We start from the raw sequence: 19,393 nt of genomic DNA, 5'->3' as shown, positions 1-19,393 counted from the left end.
AGTAATGAGTATTATCTTGATATCAACCATACTTGTATTTTACCTAACTCTGCACAATTCTATGTGACCTCATAGTAAGCTGTCTAGCCCTACTATGCCTCTACCTCCACTTCCATCCTCACCAAACCCACTTTCCACAGCTTGTGCAGTGACATCTGTACATGGCTTCTCACATCTTAGCAAAGCAGCAGAGTGCTACAGGCAGCAGTCCACAATACTCTTTTTCTAGCCAAGGGCCAAAGCAGAGCTGCAAACTATGAGAAGTTAGTAGAAGACTTTGGTCCTGGAAGGAGACTAGAGAAGACATGAGATTGTGTGGGAGTGTGGATTTCTGTTTTTCAAAAGTGAAAGAAATAGAAGAATTCTTGGTGGGAAATCCTGGGGGAACAGATAAAAAAGACCTGTCAACAACTACCCCCAAACTTACTGCTGCCTAGTCCAAAAAGTGTAAGTATCTTGATACTTGGTGATTAGAGTGATGGGTTTGGGGTGTGTTTGGTAAGAGCATCATAAAGGATTCACCTGCTATCACTAATTGACAGAACACAGATGGGGGAACCACTGGGTCAGTAAGTCTGCTGTTGTATAATCGATAGCAACCATGTCATATGTAACCCTTTCAGACATAAATTTATTGCATAGCACTTTAAACCTTGGTATTGCTATGGCAGAGCTGCTAAAAAACTGAGTTCTTTGAATAACTGAGTATGTTCTTTTGGTATATCTGGCTATTCCAATTTATTCTTTTACCAACATTGCCCTTAATGGTTCTTCTTTGTGTCTAACGTTTATGCTCTGAAGCATTTATACATAGCAGTCATACCCACATTCACTCGTCCTTTTGTCACCAGGTGAAACTGTTATTTGGTCTCTTAAAACCGAGTGCCCATTTCTCATCATTCCATCAGCCTCTTCCATGTCAGTCCCAGTTAACCTGTCTAGAACAAGGGCAAACAAAACTGCACCTATAGTCTCCAGAAGGTCATGTACTCGTGTGGCATTAATACTTCTCTCACCAGCACAAATCTCTGTCAAACTTTGCTGGGTTCACAACTGCCTTCCAAAACAGTATGACAGTGATAACCCCACATTCTCCTGCAAGTGGACTAAGGTACTGGGCTGTTTCTCTTTCTTGATCACGGGCATTAGATAAGCCTCCAGCTTAGAGTGCTGATTTCTGTTAGCAAGTCCCTAAATGCATGACTTTGCACTATAATGTCATTCAGATATCATCTGATTTCTATTTGTGTAGTCTTTAGAGTCATTCAGTTCTTTCCATATAACTTACTCTCTTCTGCTTTACAGATACCTGTCTATTTTGCATCATCAACAAATTTAATTACTACGCTTCCTCTTTTTGTGCCATGGGCATTACTGAAAATATTAAATGACATCAATCCCAAGGCAAATACTGAAGAAACTGCAATGTCTTTTGTGTCAACTTTACTAGGCTCCTTACCTACCTTGCAGTTCTTCTATTATCTGTCTTCTGAGGTCCCAATTAAATTTTCAGATAGTACTGTATCAAAGGCTTCACTGAAGTCTAGATAACTAAGACATACACTGTTTCCTTTGTGTAGAAAACTAGCTATCTGAGAAAGAGTAGGTTAGTAAACTTACGCTGCTTTTTTATCCCATCTACCATCTACGTCCTCCTCATGCTCGGTTATTTTCTCTTTCAAAAATCATTCTTGAGCCTTACATGGACTTAGGATCAGACTAATGCAACGCCTAGATTATTCTTGCCCTTCTGTATTACAGGAAAACCAACAGGATTTCCTGTTTATCAGGAAAAAAAGAAATTAAAGCCCATTTTGAGTAATATTAATAATGCTAGGAATTATATCCTATTCTCACTGAAAATAATTTGAAAAGTATCTATAGTTTAAGCAAATCAATAATAAATAAATACTGACTGAAGGATGTATTAATATGCAGAGCTACGTAAGAACTGAGAAACAGTCTTAGAAAGCACTAGGAGACTGGAGAAAACATGTAACCAAAGAAGAAAAACAGAGCAATCTTGGCATAGACTGTCTAATAATCCACCTCCCATTTCAGCTAAACTACTAGAACAATTAATAGGTGAATACAACCACATCAGACTTAGAGCACAATGGAACTGAGAGCAACACGTAATATTGGTGTTCATAAAAAACCAGCATTGCCAGACAAGCCCAAGTGTCTTTTTAAATTATTTTATTTGGCAGAATAATTACAACAATTACAAACAGATTACCCCCCAAAAAAGTCAAAGTTTATCTCAAACGGTACATAATTAGAGCAAATATCAATGACACTGGAAATGGCAGCCAGTGGGAAATGGCAACTGTAACTTAAAAGCAATGTAGTAAAACATCATTATATGCCTGAAGTTCTTAACATGAACATAATTTGCATGCAAATGTCAGGAAAAAGAAAAATTACTGAGAGGTCAAAACCGGAAGGGTATAAACAAATGATAAAAACAAGTGGAAGGGAAGTGGCTGCTAAGGACTCCAAGGATGGTTGTTATATCCAGATTGTTTTACCATCTTCAAAGATCTAAAAGGGGGAAGTAAAAGACATGTGGATTAAATCCTCAAATGAGAAGATTTTTGGAGAAGTTTCACAGCCAGTCAGGACAGAGGATAAAAAAAATCAAATGGGCCTAAAAGGTGGTAGAAGATAAATCCTGAGGTGAAAGAACTGTGCTAGGTCTGTAGCAGCAGGTAAAATGGTTTTCTAATCTTTTCAGCATTCCATTCACCTAGTACATAAATACATATACGCAGTCACAGGAATACGGAAATGCCAGGCACAGCAACTCATGACACAGAGACACGATTACAGTAGCCAGGCTTCAGCTGGACAATAGGCTTTCAACTGAGGCTCTTTTTGAGCAACTGAGTGTTGCAAAAGTGGAAGACGTCTGGCTCCAGCACAATACAGTGGTTTGTCTCCTCGTCTCTCTCACCAGAGCATACGCACAGCAGGCTGTCAGATTACAGTTTAGAGTAACAAACTGCACTTGACAATGGGGTCATGAAGTCGTAAAGTGTGCACAGTAACACACTGCATATGCTCCCAGAAAAAAAAAAGCATGTCTAAATGACAAGGCACGTAAATGGTGGCACAAGTTACTTGTTAAATGGGTTTCAAAACATACGTAGAAGAAACATAGGCAGAAGAAACATAAGTTGAATAATTATGGCATTCAGCGCTTTGTAAAATAAACAGAGTTTACAGTGGTAGAACTCAAATAGCAGAGGGGTGCGTTTGTGTGTGGATGTGAACTGTGAGAGGGAGAAGTTATGCGTTGTACCTTATGTCATATTATCTGTCACATTTCACAATTCTTCCCATTCTTGGTACTCAGTTGCTTCTAGGGCCTGAGAGTACTAGGAGGTACAGATAAAAACAATGTAGTCTCTGGCCTTTACAGTTTACAAATTAAGTTAACAGATGGAAATAGAAAGAGAGCAATGGAACAGAGAGAGCACTAGTCATCCTGACAGGCAGTGGACTTGGCGCATCAGCTGTCTGGCTATGCTTATTTTGAATAGCCACCAAATTCCTACTCTGCGCACCCCATCCTTGGCACCTGTTTTCTGATCAATTTACACCCAGCCTGCAACTTGAAACCATAGGAACAATGTACTTGTGGGGGATTTTGACTACCCTGTTCTCCCTTGGGAAATAAGTATGCTTCAAAGAGATTCCCTAGTGCTCAGATGCTACAACCCAGCTAGTACATGTACATATCATACAGCAACACTGAGTGTTCATTATAAATATGATGCCAAATAATAAGACACAAATCTCTGCTAAGGTTACAGAAGGGCTTTCTAAATTGTTAGTTAAAAGCCGAGATACCAAGAAAATTAGAAAATTATTCTTTAAATTCCTTTAGTTAAGATCTTGGATATTAATCTGGAGTAGGATATTCACCTAGTCTAAACAAGCATAAAACAAACTTAAAAAAATAGTGAAAAGTTTATGTCATGGAAGGTCAATAACCCTAAGAAATATGGGGAGCACAATATTGGGGGAAAAAAAATTCCAACACAAAAAAAAAAGCTTGTCAGACTCCTGTTCTTGAGAAAAGCTTCTTTTGCCTGTAACGTAACTGATTTCTTTCCTACTGCATCTGATCTGTACTAACTCTTCCGCTTGGCTGATTTTGTCTTAACAGTTACTTTTTTTCAGTTTCTCCACCTCCTTCTGCTATTCAAGTCAATCCTTCCTTCCCCCAGTCAAACTCCTGCCATTGCATATCTCACCACTGCAATTCTGTCTTTTCTGAACTTGGGAAATACTTTTTTTACTCTGATTAAATCCACTTGGAATGCTGCTGGTAAAAATTTGCTCTGAAACTCTCTAAAATGCCAAATAGAGGAGTAAGGAAATGCCCACTTCTGCATCCCTCTGTCTTATCCACTTGCTGATTTTACCCCACCCTATGACAGCTTTGCTGTGCATTTATCCTGCCACTTATCTCCGGGATGCCTTGCCTCTTCCACAGTGCTGCAAGAAGTCAACAATCACAATTCCTCATAAGAAATAATTTAATCAAGAATCAGTTGCAGGCCTATACCCCTCTCCTTGTTGTGGCCTTACTTTAAGGCTTAGCATTGTTCTTCCCTATTTCCCCCTTTATATGTTAACTCCATTTCTCTGTCAAAAGACCAATTCTGTGAACTTCGTGCATGCTTACGGGACACAGTTCTCTGACATTTCAAACCAGACAAAGCCCTGAAGAATACCTTTGGAAAATGACTGTTCTGTCTGGCAGCTGGTGAAGAATGAACCACATATAACTAAAATAGTTAAAGAGTCTTTCAGCTTGTGAGCCTGTTGCAGTCTCCCAAAATAAAAATGGTTAGGATCCTTCCTGCAGCAAAGCATGCAAGAGAGCAGGAATCAGTCAAATGCTCTTTCAGTCATTTGCTTTTGGCTAGAGGACAGAATACACTCTCTTAAGACTTACGAAGATGTGACGTATTCCCTTGATTCCTATAGCAACAGTGCATTATCTACTCCTAGATTGATAGGCCACCTCTCTCTCCTCACGGAAAGCTGCATGATCATCTACACACTGTTAGTGCCGCTCTGTTTCCTTTCCCATCCTAAACACGCACTGAATTCTAAGGTGGCTGACAACTCACAAGACTGGAGTGCTGTGATGGATGGATACAAGCTCTTTAGAAAGGACAGGCTGGGGAGGCAAGGAGGGGTAGTTGCCCTTTAGCCGAGAGATCACAGCTGGAGTGCAAAAAGTGAATCATCTGAGAGCTCAAGGGTCAGAATTAGCAGGCAGACCAACAGGGGTAGGTAGCATTGTGGTGGGTGTCTGCTACAGACCACCTGCTGAGGAAGAAATAGATGAGACCTCAGACAGCAGAAAAATCCTCATGTTCACAGGCTCTGGTCCTTATGGGAGACTTTAATCACTCCAATACCTGCTGAAGGGATAACAGAGCAGGGCACAACCAATCTAGGAGGCTTCTGGAGCATGCTGAAGATGAATTCCTACCACAGGCAACTGAGGAGCCAGACAAGCAGAGGTGCTCTGCTGGAACTGATTCTTATAAATAAGGAAGAACTAGTCAGGAATGTGAAGGTTGGGGTAGCCCTGGCTGGACCATGAGACGGAGGATTTTAGGAACATGAGAGGATGGAGCAGGGCAGAAAACAGGATCACAGTCCTAGACTTCAGAAGAGCAGATTTTGGCCTGCCCAGGAATCTGCTTGGAAGAATCCTATGAGTTATGGCCTTAGAAAGAAGAGTGTGCCAGGAGAGCTGCTTGATTTTCAAAGATCACCTCCTCCAAATTCAAGACTGGTTCATCCCAACAAGCAGGAAATCAAGCAAAAGCAGCAGGAGGCCTGCATGCATGAAGAAGGAGCTCCTGACTGAGCTCAAGCATTACAAGGAAGCATACGAAAGGCAGAAGCGGAGACAGGTGACCCAGGAGACACTGCTCAAGCATGCAGGGATGTGATTAGGATGACAAAAGCCCACCTGGAGTTGAATCTGGTGAGGAACATGAAGGGCAGACAGAAAGGCTTTTACAAGTACATCGGCAGCAAAAGAAAGACATGGGAAAATGTGGGCTTACTGCTGAATGGGGAAGGGCACTTGCTGAGAAAGCACAGAAAAGGCTGAAGTACTGAATGCCTTCTTTGCCTCCTTCTTTACTGGCAAGATCGGCCATCAGGAATCCCAGGCTCCTGAGACCAGTAAGTCTGGAGCAAGGAAGACTTGCCTTCAGTGGAGGAAGACAAGGTTAGGGAACATTTAAACAAACTGGACATATAGTAGTCCATGGGACCTGACAGGATGCACCCACAAGTGCTATGGGAGCTAGCCAATGTTGTTGTGAGACACCTCTCAATTATCTTTGAAAAGTCATGGAGGTTGGGAGAGTTCTTGAGAACTGGAAGAAAGCAAATGTCACTTCTATCTTCAAGAAGAGGAAGAAGGAGGAACTGGGAAAAAATGGGTCATTCAGCCTCACCTCAATACTAGGGAGGAAGCATATCCTCCTGGAAACCATTTCCAATATGTGAAGCACAAGAAAGTGACTGAGAGTAGTCAGCATGAATTTATGAAAGAGAAATTGTACTCATGCACCAGGATAGGCCAGGGGATGACTAGCTGGAAATCAGCTTTGCAGAAAAAGACCGGGGGGGTCCTAGTGGGCAACAAATTGAAGATCAGACAGCAATGTTCCTGTGCAGCAACAAAAGCCAACAACATCCTGAGCTGCATTAGGAAGAACACTACCAGCAGGTCAAGAGAGGTGATTCTTCTCCTCTACTTGCCATTGGTGAGACCACATCTGGAGTCCAGTGTCCAGTTCTGGGCTCCCCAATACAAGAAATACATGGACATACTGGAGTGAGTGCTCACAAAGATGGTTAAGGGATTGGAGCATCCATCATAATGAGGCAAGGCTGAGAGAGCTGGGATTTTTTTTAGCATGGAGATGAGAAGGCTCATGGGGTATCTTATCAACATGCATAAATACCTGATGGCATGGTGTAAAGAAGACAGAGCCAGGCTACTCTTAATGGGACTCAGTGACAGGACCAAAGGCAATTGGCACAAAATGAAATACAGGAAATTTCATTTACACACAAGACAAGCTTTTTTACTGTGAACAGGTGAACAGGTTTTTTATTAGAACAGGTTGCTGTCATGGTTTAACCCCAGCCAGCAACTAAGCACCACGCAGCCGCTCACTCACTCCCCCCCATCCAGCGGGATGGGGGAGAAAATCGGGAAAAGAAGTAAAACTCGTGGGTTGAGATAAGAACGGTTTAATAGAACAGAAAAGAAGAAACTCATAATGATAATGATAACACTAATAAAATGACAACAGTCGTAATAAAAGGATTGGAATGTACAAATGATGCGCAGGGCAATTGCTCACCACCCGCCGACCGACACCCAGCCAGTCCCCGAGCGGCGATTCCCTGCCCCCCACTTCCCAGTTCCTATACTAAATGGGATGTCACCTGGTCTGGAATACCCTGTTGGCCACTTTGGGTCAGGTGCCCTGGCTGTGTCCTGTGCCAACTTCTTGTGCCCCTCCAGCTTTCTCACTGGCTGGGCATGAGAAGCTGAAAAATCCTTGACTTTAGTCTAAACACTACTGCGCAACAACTGAAAACATCAGTGTTATCAACATTCTTGCATACTGAACTCAAAACATAGCACTGTACCAGCTACTAGGAAGGCAGTTAATTCTATCCCAGCTGAAACCAGGACAGTTGCCCAGAGAGCAGCTTAACTCCATCCCTGAAGATATTCAAAACTTCACTGGACTTGGTACTCAGCAAGTTGCTCTAGATGACCCAACTTCAAAGAGGGACATTGGACCATCTCCAGAGGTCCTTTTCAACCTCAATCATTCTATCATTTTATGATTCTACGCAGGAAAGACTTAAACGTTACAAGTAACTCAAATACATGCCCCATCAACATGCAATAGATTCACATGAGGAACCATGGAATAGAGACTGACAGCAAAAACAAAGCAGTGACAGAACACCTGGAATGCCCTTACCTGGAAACATCTATGCAGACCTAGCTGCTGTCTCTTTGCAAACACAGCAAAATTATAGCATGCAGAGATGGGGAGAAGAATCAGGGGTTTGAGAGGCCAGTTCGGGAGTACTGATTGAAAATGCTAGGGTTTTTTATCTTACAAGGTAGGTATTAGGGGGCAAAACAGTAGGATAATGAAGGTAAATAATGCACTTCTATTTACTATCCCTTAATGCAGGACTAGGAAGAAGCTACTGGAATGAAAGGCAGGCTGTTGATCAAAAATCTTTAAAATGAACAAACACACTGCTTAGTAATACCTATACGTAATACATACAAATGCATATAAAATGCTGCTTCTAAAATAATTTTCCCAGTCCATCACTTTGAAATGATCACTGTTCCACTAGTGCTTCTGCATCCCACACCTCATATTTAAAAAACCAAAAAGATCAAACCATGCTTGGATCCTGCTTCTGGTCCCTGCTAAATGTAAGTTTTCTCCCTTTGAAGAGCATCACAATGGGTTTAGAAGAAGTGGTGCCTATTATATACAATTTGTTTATTGTATTAGCAGTTTCTTATTTGGCGGATCTAGTGCAGGTAGACCTGTCAGTGCTTCTACATAGTTCTCCTTTTCTCCTTTCAGACATCAGAAAGGACTGCTGAGATGCAGACTCCCTGCATACACTTTGTTTCCGGTTTTTCAGATTTGTCTCTCTACTCCTTTGAAAGAATTAGTATAAGAAACCCTCTGATGGCTCTCTGGCTAGCAAGAATGCTGCCTTCCTTATGAAGAGCTACAAAGAAGTCTTCAATGCTGGCAATTAGTGACTGAGGAAGGAACTCCTCAGATGGGAACAATAGCGCACAATTGATCCATTTTATACAGGGAGCCAGGAACAGCACCACACTATTCGCAGATCACTGCTCATCAGCTGCAGGATCAGAGCACCTGAACATGCCGACAGCCTCCCACTTCAGGTACGAGCAACAAAGAGCTTGGAGCCTGCGCTGTTGAGCTCTGAACAGAATCTTCCCTGCGAAGCCTTCACAGCACATTTCCATGGGAACAGACACATGCCTTTCTTGTTGCCGAGGAGACAGTCACTGCTTTTTGAGACTGGTGAACATTGTGCCCAAAGCATTTCAGCATCTTTAAGATCACAAGGAGCTTTACACAGGCATAATCACCCCCCCCCCCCCAGTTAAACATGTCAGTCATTCTCCTCATTCCTATTTTTCAGAACCTGTTTTAAGCATTTTGATATAATATCTCAGATTATTCCTAATATCTGGTTTTGATATGAACATTTAAAAGGACATTGTCAACCTAAACACCTCTGTATGCCTGGAAGGCCTTCCTACTGTTGTTTTGTAACGCATCCCATTCACTCTCAGTGACCTAACTTGCAGTGAAACCAATTCCTTCCCCTCCATGCGTTTCCTGTGGTATTGATCTGTACTTAAGAGAAAAGCTGGCTGGCAAAGCCAGCGTCCACCTCTCCTCCCACTTCCACTATTTTTAAACGGAGAACATGTTCGTAAAATCCAAGGGCTCTGTACACTCGAGGCCTCGGGGTGGCAGTAGCGCTGGACGGCCGCGCACGCACAGGCAGGAGGATTCCTGCAATGTTTCTGAGCTTTGCCGTCAAGCGAGGGAGCTGCTCGGTGAAGCCACGGTCAGCGCTGACACTACGCCCCGTGCAGTTTCTTACCGCCCCTGTGCGGCAGCCTTTACCAGTTCACCGATGAGAAGTACTGCAGTGTGGGACCTCAGTGGAGGCGGGATCTGCACCGCAGCCACGCAGGAGCGGCCCTGCAAGCCCTTGTAAGCTTAACGAAACGTTCCTCAAGCCGCTGTGGAAGAGCAAAGGCGGTTCCCTGGGCCGCAGGAAGCGGTGGCCACTGGACTGCTGGGGCCACCGGTTCTCTTTTCACACTCTCTCCACCCTCACACAACTTTTTCCCCATCCCTTCTGAAAAAAATGCACTGGTAGTTGAGATTTGCAACTTGGGGAGGGAGTATGTTCAACTGGAACAGGGGCCCACTACTCCCATATACCTGATGTGGGGAAGGAGAGACAGCTAGAGACTATGCTCAGAGGAGCAATGGATGGAGTCTCCCATAATGGGGGAGCCTGGAAGCTTAGCATTTCTGGCAGTAGGAGGGCCCTTTCTCCACACTTGTATCTGAATTTACAGAACCAGCACAGTGCCCTAATAGTGAAGGGGAACAAGGTCCAGTCACTAATCATAGAAGAGAATCACAGAATCATTTAGGTTGGAAAAGACCTTTAAGATCATTGAGTCCAACGTAAACCTAGCACTGCCAAGTCCACCACTAAACCATGTCCCTAAGCGCCACATCTACATGTCTTTTAAATACCTCCATGGTTGGTGACTCTACCTGGGCAGCCTGTTCAATACTTGACAACCCTTTCAGTGAAGAAGTATTTCCTAATAACTTGAGGCCATTGCCTCTTGTCCCGTCACTTGTTACCTGGGAGGAAAGACTGACACCCACTCCACTACAGCCTCCTTTCAGGTAGCTGTAGGGAGCGATAAGGTCTCCCCTCAGCCTCCTTTTCTCCAGGCTAAGCAACCCCAGGTACCTCAGCTGCTCCTCACAGGTCTTGCTCTCTAGACCCTTCACCAGCTTTGCTATTCTTCCTTGGACACGCTCCAGCACCTCAATGTCTTTGAGGGGCCCAAAACTGAACATAGTAGTCGAGGTGCGGCCTCACCAGTGCTGAGTATGATCACTGCCCTAGTCCTGCTGGCTGCACTATTTCTGATACAAGCCAGGACGCTGTTGGCCTTCGTGGCCACCTGGGCACACTGCTGGCTCATATTCAGCTGGCTGTCAACCACCACCCCCAGGTGATTTTCTGCTGCGCAGCTTTCCAGCCACTCTTCCCCAAGCCTGTTGCATTGCATGGGGCTGTTGTGACCCAAGCGCAGGACCCAGCACTTGGCCTTGTTCAACCTCACACAATTGGCCTCGGCCCATTGATCCAGCCTGTCCAAATCCCTCTGCAGATCCTTCTATCCTCCTGCAGATCAACACTCCCACCCAGCTTGGAGTCATCTGCAAACTTACTAAGGGTGCGCTTGATCCCTTTGTCCAGATCATTGATAAAGATATTAAACAGAACTGGCCCCAAAACTGAGCCCTGGGGAACACCATTTGTGACCGGCTGGATTTAACTCCATTCACCACAACCCTCTGGGCTCGGCCATCCAGCCGGTTTTTTACCCAGCAAAGAGTACACCCGTCCAAGCCATGAGCAGCCAGTTTCTCCAGGAGAATGCTGTGGGAAACAGTATCAAATGCTTCACTAAAGTCCAGGTAAACATAATCTGCAGCCTTTCCCTCATCCACTAAGCGGGTCACCTTGTCATAGAAGATCAGGTTGGTTAAGCAGGACCTGCCTTTCATAAACCCATGCTGACTGGGCCTGACCACCTGGTGGTCATAGTTTTCCAGCTGCATAATGGTTTCCAGCTCCTGCTGTTTGTTGCCCATGCTGCGTGCATTGGTGTAGATGCACTTCACTTGGGCTATTGATCCTGCCATCTTTTTGGGGGGAGAAGCCCTAATTCCTATGTGACTGTTCTCAGGCACTTCTGTCATTTCTCAACACATCAATAACCCTTGCATCTTTGCTGTCGTATGGATCTCCATCCCCTACCTCCACTGAGATGGCAGACCGAAGGACCTTGCTAGCACACCATCCCTCAAACATTGGTGTGCCACCCCCAGGCTTATCTCTAGCAAGCCTGGTTTTATCCCTTTCCTCCTTCAAACCGAGTTTAAAGCTCTTTCAATGAGCCCTGATAACTCACGCAAAGATCCTTTTCCCCCTTTGAGACAGGTGTACCTCATCTGTTGCCAGCAGGCCTGGTGTCATGTAGACTGACCCATGATCAAAAAAACCCAAATTCTGCCAGTGACACCAGGCTTGGAGCCAGGTATTGATCTGCTGGCTCTTCCTGTTTCTTCCCTCTCCATTCCCTCCAACTGGAAGGATAGAGGAGAAGACTAGTTCTGCTCCTGATCCCTTAACCAGTCATCCCAAGTCCCTGAAGTCTCTCTTGATTGCCCTCGGACTTCCTGTTGCAACTTCATCGCTGCCTACCTGAAAAAATCAATAATGGATAATAGTCTGAGGGCCGTACCAGGACAGTAAGCTTTCTCTTCACATCTTTAACCCAGGTCCCAGGGAGGCAGCAGACTTCCCTAAGAAGTGGGTCCAGTCTGCATATTGGGCCTTCTGTTCCCCTCCGGAGTCTCCTATGACAATGACCCATCTTTTTCTTCTTTATGGAAGCAGTTTTGACGCAGGGCATAGACCAACTTAACCTTGGTGACACCTGCAACCTAGATGAACCATCATCCTCGTCCTTGTTCAGTTCCATTTGCAGAGCCTCGTACCTATTATGCAAGGGCACCTGGGACGGTGGGGTAGTCACAGAGGAGACGCACCTGCTGCGCCGAGCAGGAACTTGTCACCATTGCCCCCTATCCCTTAAGTCACCGCCAGATGATCCCTTAAGTTCAGCCAGGTGGAGAGAGGATAAGGAATCCTCCATATCATGTGTCCTGTCTGCCTGACAGGCCTGTTCCAGGGAAGGTAGGGCATGATTCCAGTAGTCTATCTCTCTCTACCGGACTCCCTGATACTCCTCAACCTACTCACCTCCTCCTGGAGCTTTGTCAGTAAGTGGAGGAGTTCCTCTGCCTGGGTGTACCTTCCACAGGTGTGCTCATGTCGTGGTTTAACCCCAGCCAGCAACTAAGCACCACGCAGCCGCTCACTCACTCCCCCCCATCCAGCGGGATGGGGGAGAAAATCGGGAAAAGAAGTAAAACTCGTGGGTTGAGATAAGAACGGTTTAATAGAACAGAAAAGAAGAAACTCATAATGATAATGATAACACTAATAAAATGACAACAGTCGTAATAAAAGGATTGGAATGTACAAATGATGCGCAGGGCAATTGCTCACCACCCGCCGACCGACACCCAGCTAGTCCCCGAGCGGCGATTCCCTGCCCCCCACTTCCCAGTTCCTATACTAAATGGGACGTCACCTGGTCTGGAATACCCTGTTGGCCACTTTGGGTCAGGTGCCCTGGCTGTGTCCTGTGCCAACTTCTTGTGCCCCTCCAGCTTTCTCACTGGCTGGGCATGAGAAGCTGAAAAATCCTTGACTTTAGTCTAAACACTACTGAGCAACAACTGAAAACATCAGTGTTATCAACATTCTTCACATACTGAACTCAAAACATAGCACTGTACCAGCTACTAGGAAGACAGTTAACTACATCCCAGCTGAAACCAGGACAGCTCACTACTGCAATCCAGAACTGCTGTAACAGTAGGAAGCCTAAGGAAGGCTTTAGAGCCATCTGGGTTAAACCATGCATTAACAGCCAGAGAAAATGGCAAGTGACTCTCTTCTGCATGGGGTGGAGGCAATCATCTGCCAGCCAGAGATGTTGTCATGGGAGGTTTGTTGTTAACTAAGGACCCTGATCCAGGTTGTTGCAGGGAGACTACTGAGTTTTGTCTGGGCCTTGAACGATCACCTCTTGCTGCTCATCCACATGGCAAATAACAACACTGCCTAGGGAGTCCCGGAGCAAATCAAGAGGCATGACAGAGCTCTGGGGGCAAAGGTGAAGGACATGGCACCTGAGGTAATCTTCCTAACCTTACAGGTACAGGGGAAGGCTCAGGTAGGAGCACACTTATCCTGCAAGTTAACAACTAGCTGTGTGACTGTGACAGACAGAGCTTTGGCTTGTGTGACCGTGACAGACAAAGCTTTGGCTTGTGTGACCATGGTTCCCTCTTTCAGGAACGAGAACTGCTAGCATGAGACAGGACTCATTTGACAACATGGTGCAGGAGCATCTCTGGCCACAGGCTTGCCAACCTGGTGAGGAAGGATAACAACCCAGTATGTTAGGGGTAACAGCTTGCAAATAAGCGAGGGAATGGAGACTGGCGGGGAAGTACATGGTGCAGAGCAATGGGAGCGAGAATGCCCTTGGGAAGGATGAAACAGATCAAAAGGGACCCACTTTAAGTGCTTGCACACAAACACACACACCCTGCGAAACATGAAGTCCAGTAAATTATTCCAAGCATACATTTAAATTTTTGTACTTCAGAAACTCTCAGAGATATTAATTATCTGAAGGAAATGCTTACATAGACTCTAAGGCTAGAGGGCCTGTTACAACAATTGGATCTTATCTTATATACAGTGGCACCATTTTTATGCTATACCTCTGGCTCAGTCTTGGAGAGTATTCAGGGCCAAGTACCAGTATATCCCTCCCCTGTTTTCATACTCCTCATTAAAGTTACTCTCAGCCACTGTGAAAATACTATGTTATACCCATGATGTGATCCAGGACAGCTGCTCCCACAGCACCAACCTAAAATCCCTCACTCAACAGATTCTTCACAGAATTTACTCTTAGTTAAAAGCTATAAAGATGCTGGAAAGTCATGCAATCCTGATTTAAAGAATCACAACAGTCTAGGATCTACTGTGTCCTGACATCTGTTCTTCCACTGCTTAATTGTCCTCCTTATAAAACTATGCCTTACTTCATGTTTGAATTTCACTAATAGCTCCCAGACATGCCTTTTCCACCTTATCAAGACTTCCTGGGCCGTGTGTGGCCCCATACTTTAACTAATGGCAGTAGCAGCAATAATTCCTAAATTCACACAGAGCAAGAGGCAATGCTCATCTGTGATATGCATATCAAACTAGAAATCCATGTCTTCATATAAAATGGTCTTGCGAACTATCTTCCCCACTTAGATTCTTTAAGATCAGAACAAAATCCCTCTGTCAACCTCTCCTGAGTGAACGCAATACAGTGAGTCCTTGTGATTGCTCACTATAAAAAAGTATTAACTACATCTTTAATCTCTTTATACGTCTCTTCAGAACACTTTTTCATATTCCATCAGCCTTCCTGAAGTACAGATACTTGAAATGGAATCTATATTACAGCAATATGCAGTAATGTCCCTAGAATGGCATCATTCTAGGACCCTGTTTTTACTGCTTTACTACCACAATCCCAAAGCCCATTTACAACTATTCTTTCTATACAAATTCATCTTTTTTTTTTTCCTCAGTATATGGTCTTTGTATATTACTCCACAAAAAAATTGGGAGTGTTAAAAGGAAACTAACATACAAATCAACTACATAAACAGTCCAAATTGGTTGGTATATATAACCTTCCACACTATTCACCACTGCACTAATTCTGTCATCTGATATTCTCCGTCCATGTTGTCGTGGTTTAACCCCAGCCAGCAACTAAGCACCATGCAGCCACTCACTCACTTCCCCCCACCCAGTGGGATGGAGGAGAGAATTGGGGAAAAAGAGTAAAACTCATGGGTTGAGACAAGAACAGTTTAATAGAACAGAAAGGAAGAAACTAATAATGATAATAATAATAGAATGACAACAATAATAATAAAAGGATTGGAATATACAAAACAAGTGATGCACAATGCAGTTGCTTACCACGTGCTGACTGATGCCCAGTTAGTTCCTGAGCAGTGATCCCCCCCCAGGCCAACTCCCCCCAGTTTATATACTGGGCATGACATCACATGGTATGGAATACCCCTTTGGCCAGTTGGGGTCAGCTGTCCTGGCTGTGTCCCCTCCCAACTTCTTGTGCCCCTCCAGCCTTCTTGCTGGCTGGGCATGAGAAGCTGAAAAATCCTTGACTTAGTATAAACACTACTTAGCCACAACCAAAAACATCAGTGTGTTATCAACATTCTTCTCACACTGAATCCAAAACATAACACTATACCAGCTACTAGAAAGAAAATTAACTCTATCCCAGCCAAAACCAGGACACATGTACTTCTTCCTGCATCCAAGGATTTGGATTACTCTGTAACCTCCAAGACAGCACAGCTTCACTGCTGACCAAGTGATACAGCCTGTCACAAGAGCTTGAACTGGTCAAGAAATACATACTGGCCACCTCTGCATTACGTGGTGTCTTGAGGTCTTTGGTGACTGTACATAAAGAGCAGCTTTCCTCAAAGAGAGCTTTGAGCCCCAGAAGAGGAAGTATCTGAGTCTATGCTATCTAAGAAAACTTACCATTGCCACTGGTTTTATACAGGAAGATAAATAATACAGAAGTGAGTAGTGAAATAAGTGAAAGCTACAACAAAGTGCAAATCTGTGAAGGGTGCTGTCACTAGATGGTACTTATATGTAACACTGTAACGAAAAGTTGGGCTTAACTATCTCTACTTCATCTGATTTGTATCTGAAAAAAACCCCAAATAATTTACTAGGAAGACAAAAGCTAATGCCAGACATGCATTGCCTCTAAATAACGTTTCCAGTCAAAAATCATGGAACATAAAATCATTATCTGTCACTCCATTCCTGGGCACCCAAACGTCTATGCTTTTAAAGTGAAGATCGTATTATTTACCTTCATTGCAAAGAGGAAAAGTAAAGCTGAAGAGATAGACATCTGCTCCTGGCCAATGGAACTGTGCTTATCAAAATCAGCCCTGTATGTGTTTTCACTCACACTAAGTCTGTGTGATGTGAGCTGCATTGTCCACAGGTGTCTAATTATTTATCAGCCCTTCCCGTGAAGTTCAAAGTGAAGGAACTTTTTCTGGGGACAGCAGATGTCAGGAGATGATGGCACGGAAAAGCCTTAAGGACAAGAATGCACCCAACAGCAGGACAAACCCTTGCATTGCATGGTGGCAGGAACAAGAATGAGCCCGACCCATGGGCTATCTGCTAAGAAGCCCAGCTTTGTTTTTGCAGAAATAGGGCCTAGCCAAAAGGGAACAAGCAGTCTTCTTATCCATAGAAGGAATATAGATTGTAGTACTTGTGCATACACTCTGTCACTGACATGAAGTAACATGCCTTTCATGCACACATGTATCTTAAAAATATGAACAATCATCACAAAAATACACATGTACGGCACTTTCTTAAAGAGCAAATTGCTCCAGACAGAAAATACTGAACAGTAAGTACTAAAAACTCTGAATTTCTGTTACTTATGTTTAAGAAAATGAGAGCAATATGGGGGAGCTCCTCAGTTAAGAGCGCTTTATTGGAAACTCAAAAAAACATAATCCCAAAGAATAACAAAATTATTAAAGAGATTCTCCTTTAGATGGGAGACTAACAATAGAATAAAAAAAAAAAAGAGGCAATAAAATAAATTGTACAAGTGATACTGACAACTTTTACATTGCAGTCTCTACTATAACACTCAATGAGAGAACTTAACATAACTGACTCAAAAATCCACGATGATACAAAGTCAAAAACAATACAAAAAGATTTTTTGGTATTTCAGTAACAAAAACGTGTCCTCCTAGAAATAATTAGCTTGATGCACTATCAAGAGAATTTACAAAATTGTTGATAATGAGCATTCTGTTAAGTATTTAGAAAGAAGTCAGAGGAGATGCTCTCAGTTTATATTGGTGACAAAATAACAAAATGCTTATTACTACAACCATTCCTACACAAGGGTGCTCAAGTTACATGATTTAAAATTATTAGCTGGATACTGCCATTCAACAGCTTTACAAGAAATAACTTGCGCGTTCCTTAGACCATTATTGCTGACTTAAGAAATTTTGAAACACTAAAGAAGAATGAAAGAAAGTTAATGCTGTATCAGATAATTAAGAATAGTGAACTGGATGGCATGACTGATTATAGACCAGTAAGTCTGCCATAGTACTCAGGAAATACGAGTACTACTAAAGAATGTTTTACAGTTAACACTAATCACAATGGTTTTATGGAAAACATATCTTGTCAAACTAAGCTGATATATTTTCATAAGAATATTTTCATATTTATAAAAATTGCCAATTTGTTCATACAGCCTTCCATAAACCATTGACCATGTGAGTATGTTTGTTTAACTGAGGTTAGAGCTGAGGCTCTAACCCAGCCAGTTGGTAACAACAGACATTTGGTAGACTTCATCTCAACCCAGTGCAGGTGTGTGCAATATTTATGAGCTGCCCACCCTTGACAGTCAATGGAGAGAAACAGGCACTTTCAGGGGCATTTCAGGAGATTACAGTATGATCTATTTAGGTCTTTATATTACAGTGTGGTGAGTCAAACCCTCTACTCACTGTAAAAGGAACCTATGACAACTAGTTCAGCTGCAGACATGTACAGTTAATCAAATAAACCACATCTTCTTTATGCACTTGTAATGCAGGGTGCCAGAATTTAAACCAAGAAATCATGAAATAGCATAGCAAAAGCATTTTGAATAACCTAACTATTTAGCAAGTACTGAGATGTAAAGTGACTGGTATTTGTAAACTGCTACTCTTCGATTAGTTGCTGTGATAAAAAACTGCTGAGCAAACTCCAAGAACAATGATTATGCTCAGAGCAGCATCAGCTGAACACTACTGTCTCATTGTCTTTAGCTAGGCCACGGTCCTTGTTTTCCTCATGTTTCAAGAATTTCTTTACAAGTTAGAAATGACAGAGGAGTACTGTGACAAGAGAATACTGTTCAGGTTAAGAACCGGTGTTAACCTCATTTACAGGTCCCAGAAGTTGCTACAGCAAAACAGTGCAGGGGAGAAACAAACGACCACAAGAAGCAGGAATAAGCAGCCAACGCAGAGTGGGAACTTCTTAAATAAGCTTTAATCAGTGAATTCCATTTATGTCAAACCATGACTTAAATGTTTTCAAAGATAAGAAAGAAGCAGAGCAGTTGGAAACATTTTTACAAATGGGAAGCAGGAAAGGTGAAGAAAATTCACAATAAAATTAACTTGTAAATAGCTCTGTTTGTAAGCATTTGAAACAAACTCATTTATATTAGTGCAGTATTATCAGTAAAAGAATAAAAGCAAGATTGCCACATATTGCTGGCTCAGTGCTGGCCCTTCAGAAAAAGTGGGTTTTGGAGAAAAAAAAGATCAAGAAAGCCCAGGGGACAGTCACAGGATTTCAACAGTTTAAATGCTGGTCAGATTAAGAAAAGTCCTTAGATTCTGGCTCACGCATACACTGTTGAGATATCTGCTGTAGCCCATAACACTTTTAATAAAATACTCAACACTCCACAAAAATCAATACAGCACATACTTCATATATGTCAAAAGAGAGTAAATCCTAAATAATAACAGCTAAATGAAGAATCATCATCAGATCATGTCCTGGGACATGGAGAAGGCTGAGGCAGTCAACGGCTTTTTTTCCCCTCAGTCTTTACTGGCAAGTGCTCCAGCCACACTGCCCAAGTCACAGAAGGCAAAGG

The 19,393-nt window shown here is 43.2% G+C and overlaps 1 protein-coding gene across 5 annotated transcripts in view; it reads right to left on the bottom strand.

Moving 5' to 3' along the window:
• SMARCD3 (SWI/SNF related BAF chromatin remodeling complex subunit D3) overlaps nt 1-19,393 on the bottom strand; it is a 118,716-nt gene that overhangs the window by 80,351 nt on the left and 18,972 nt on the right. The window lies entirely within an intron of this gene.

The sequence above is a fragment of the Haliaeetus albicilla genome, chromosome 2, assembly GCF_947461875.1.
Source record: "Haliaeetus albicilla chromosome 2, bHalAlb1.1, whole genome shotgun sequence".
Lineage (NCBI taxonomy): Eukaryota > Metazoa > Chordata > Aves > Accipitriformes > Accipitridae > Haliaeetus > Haliaeetus albicilla.
Note: the sequence above shows the minus strand (reverse complement) of the source record. Positions and strands in the feature narration are given on the sequence as shown.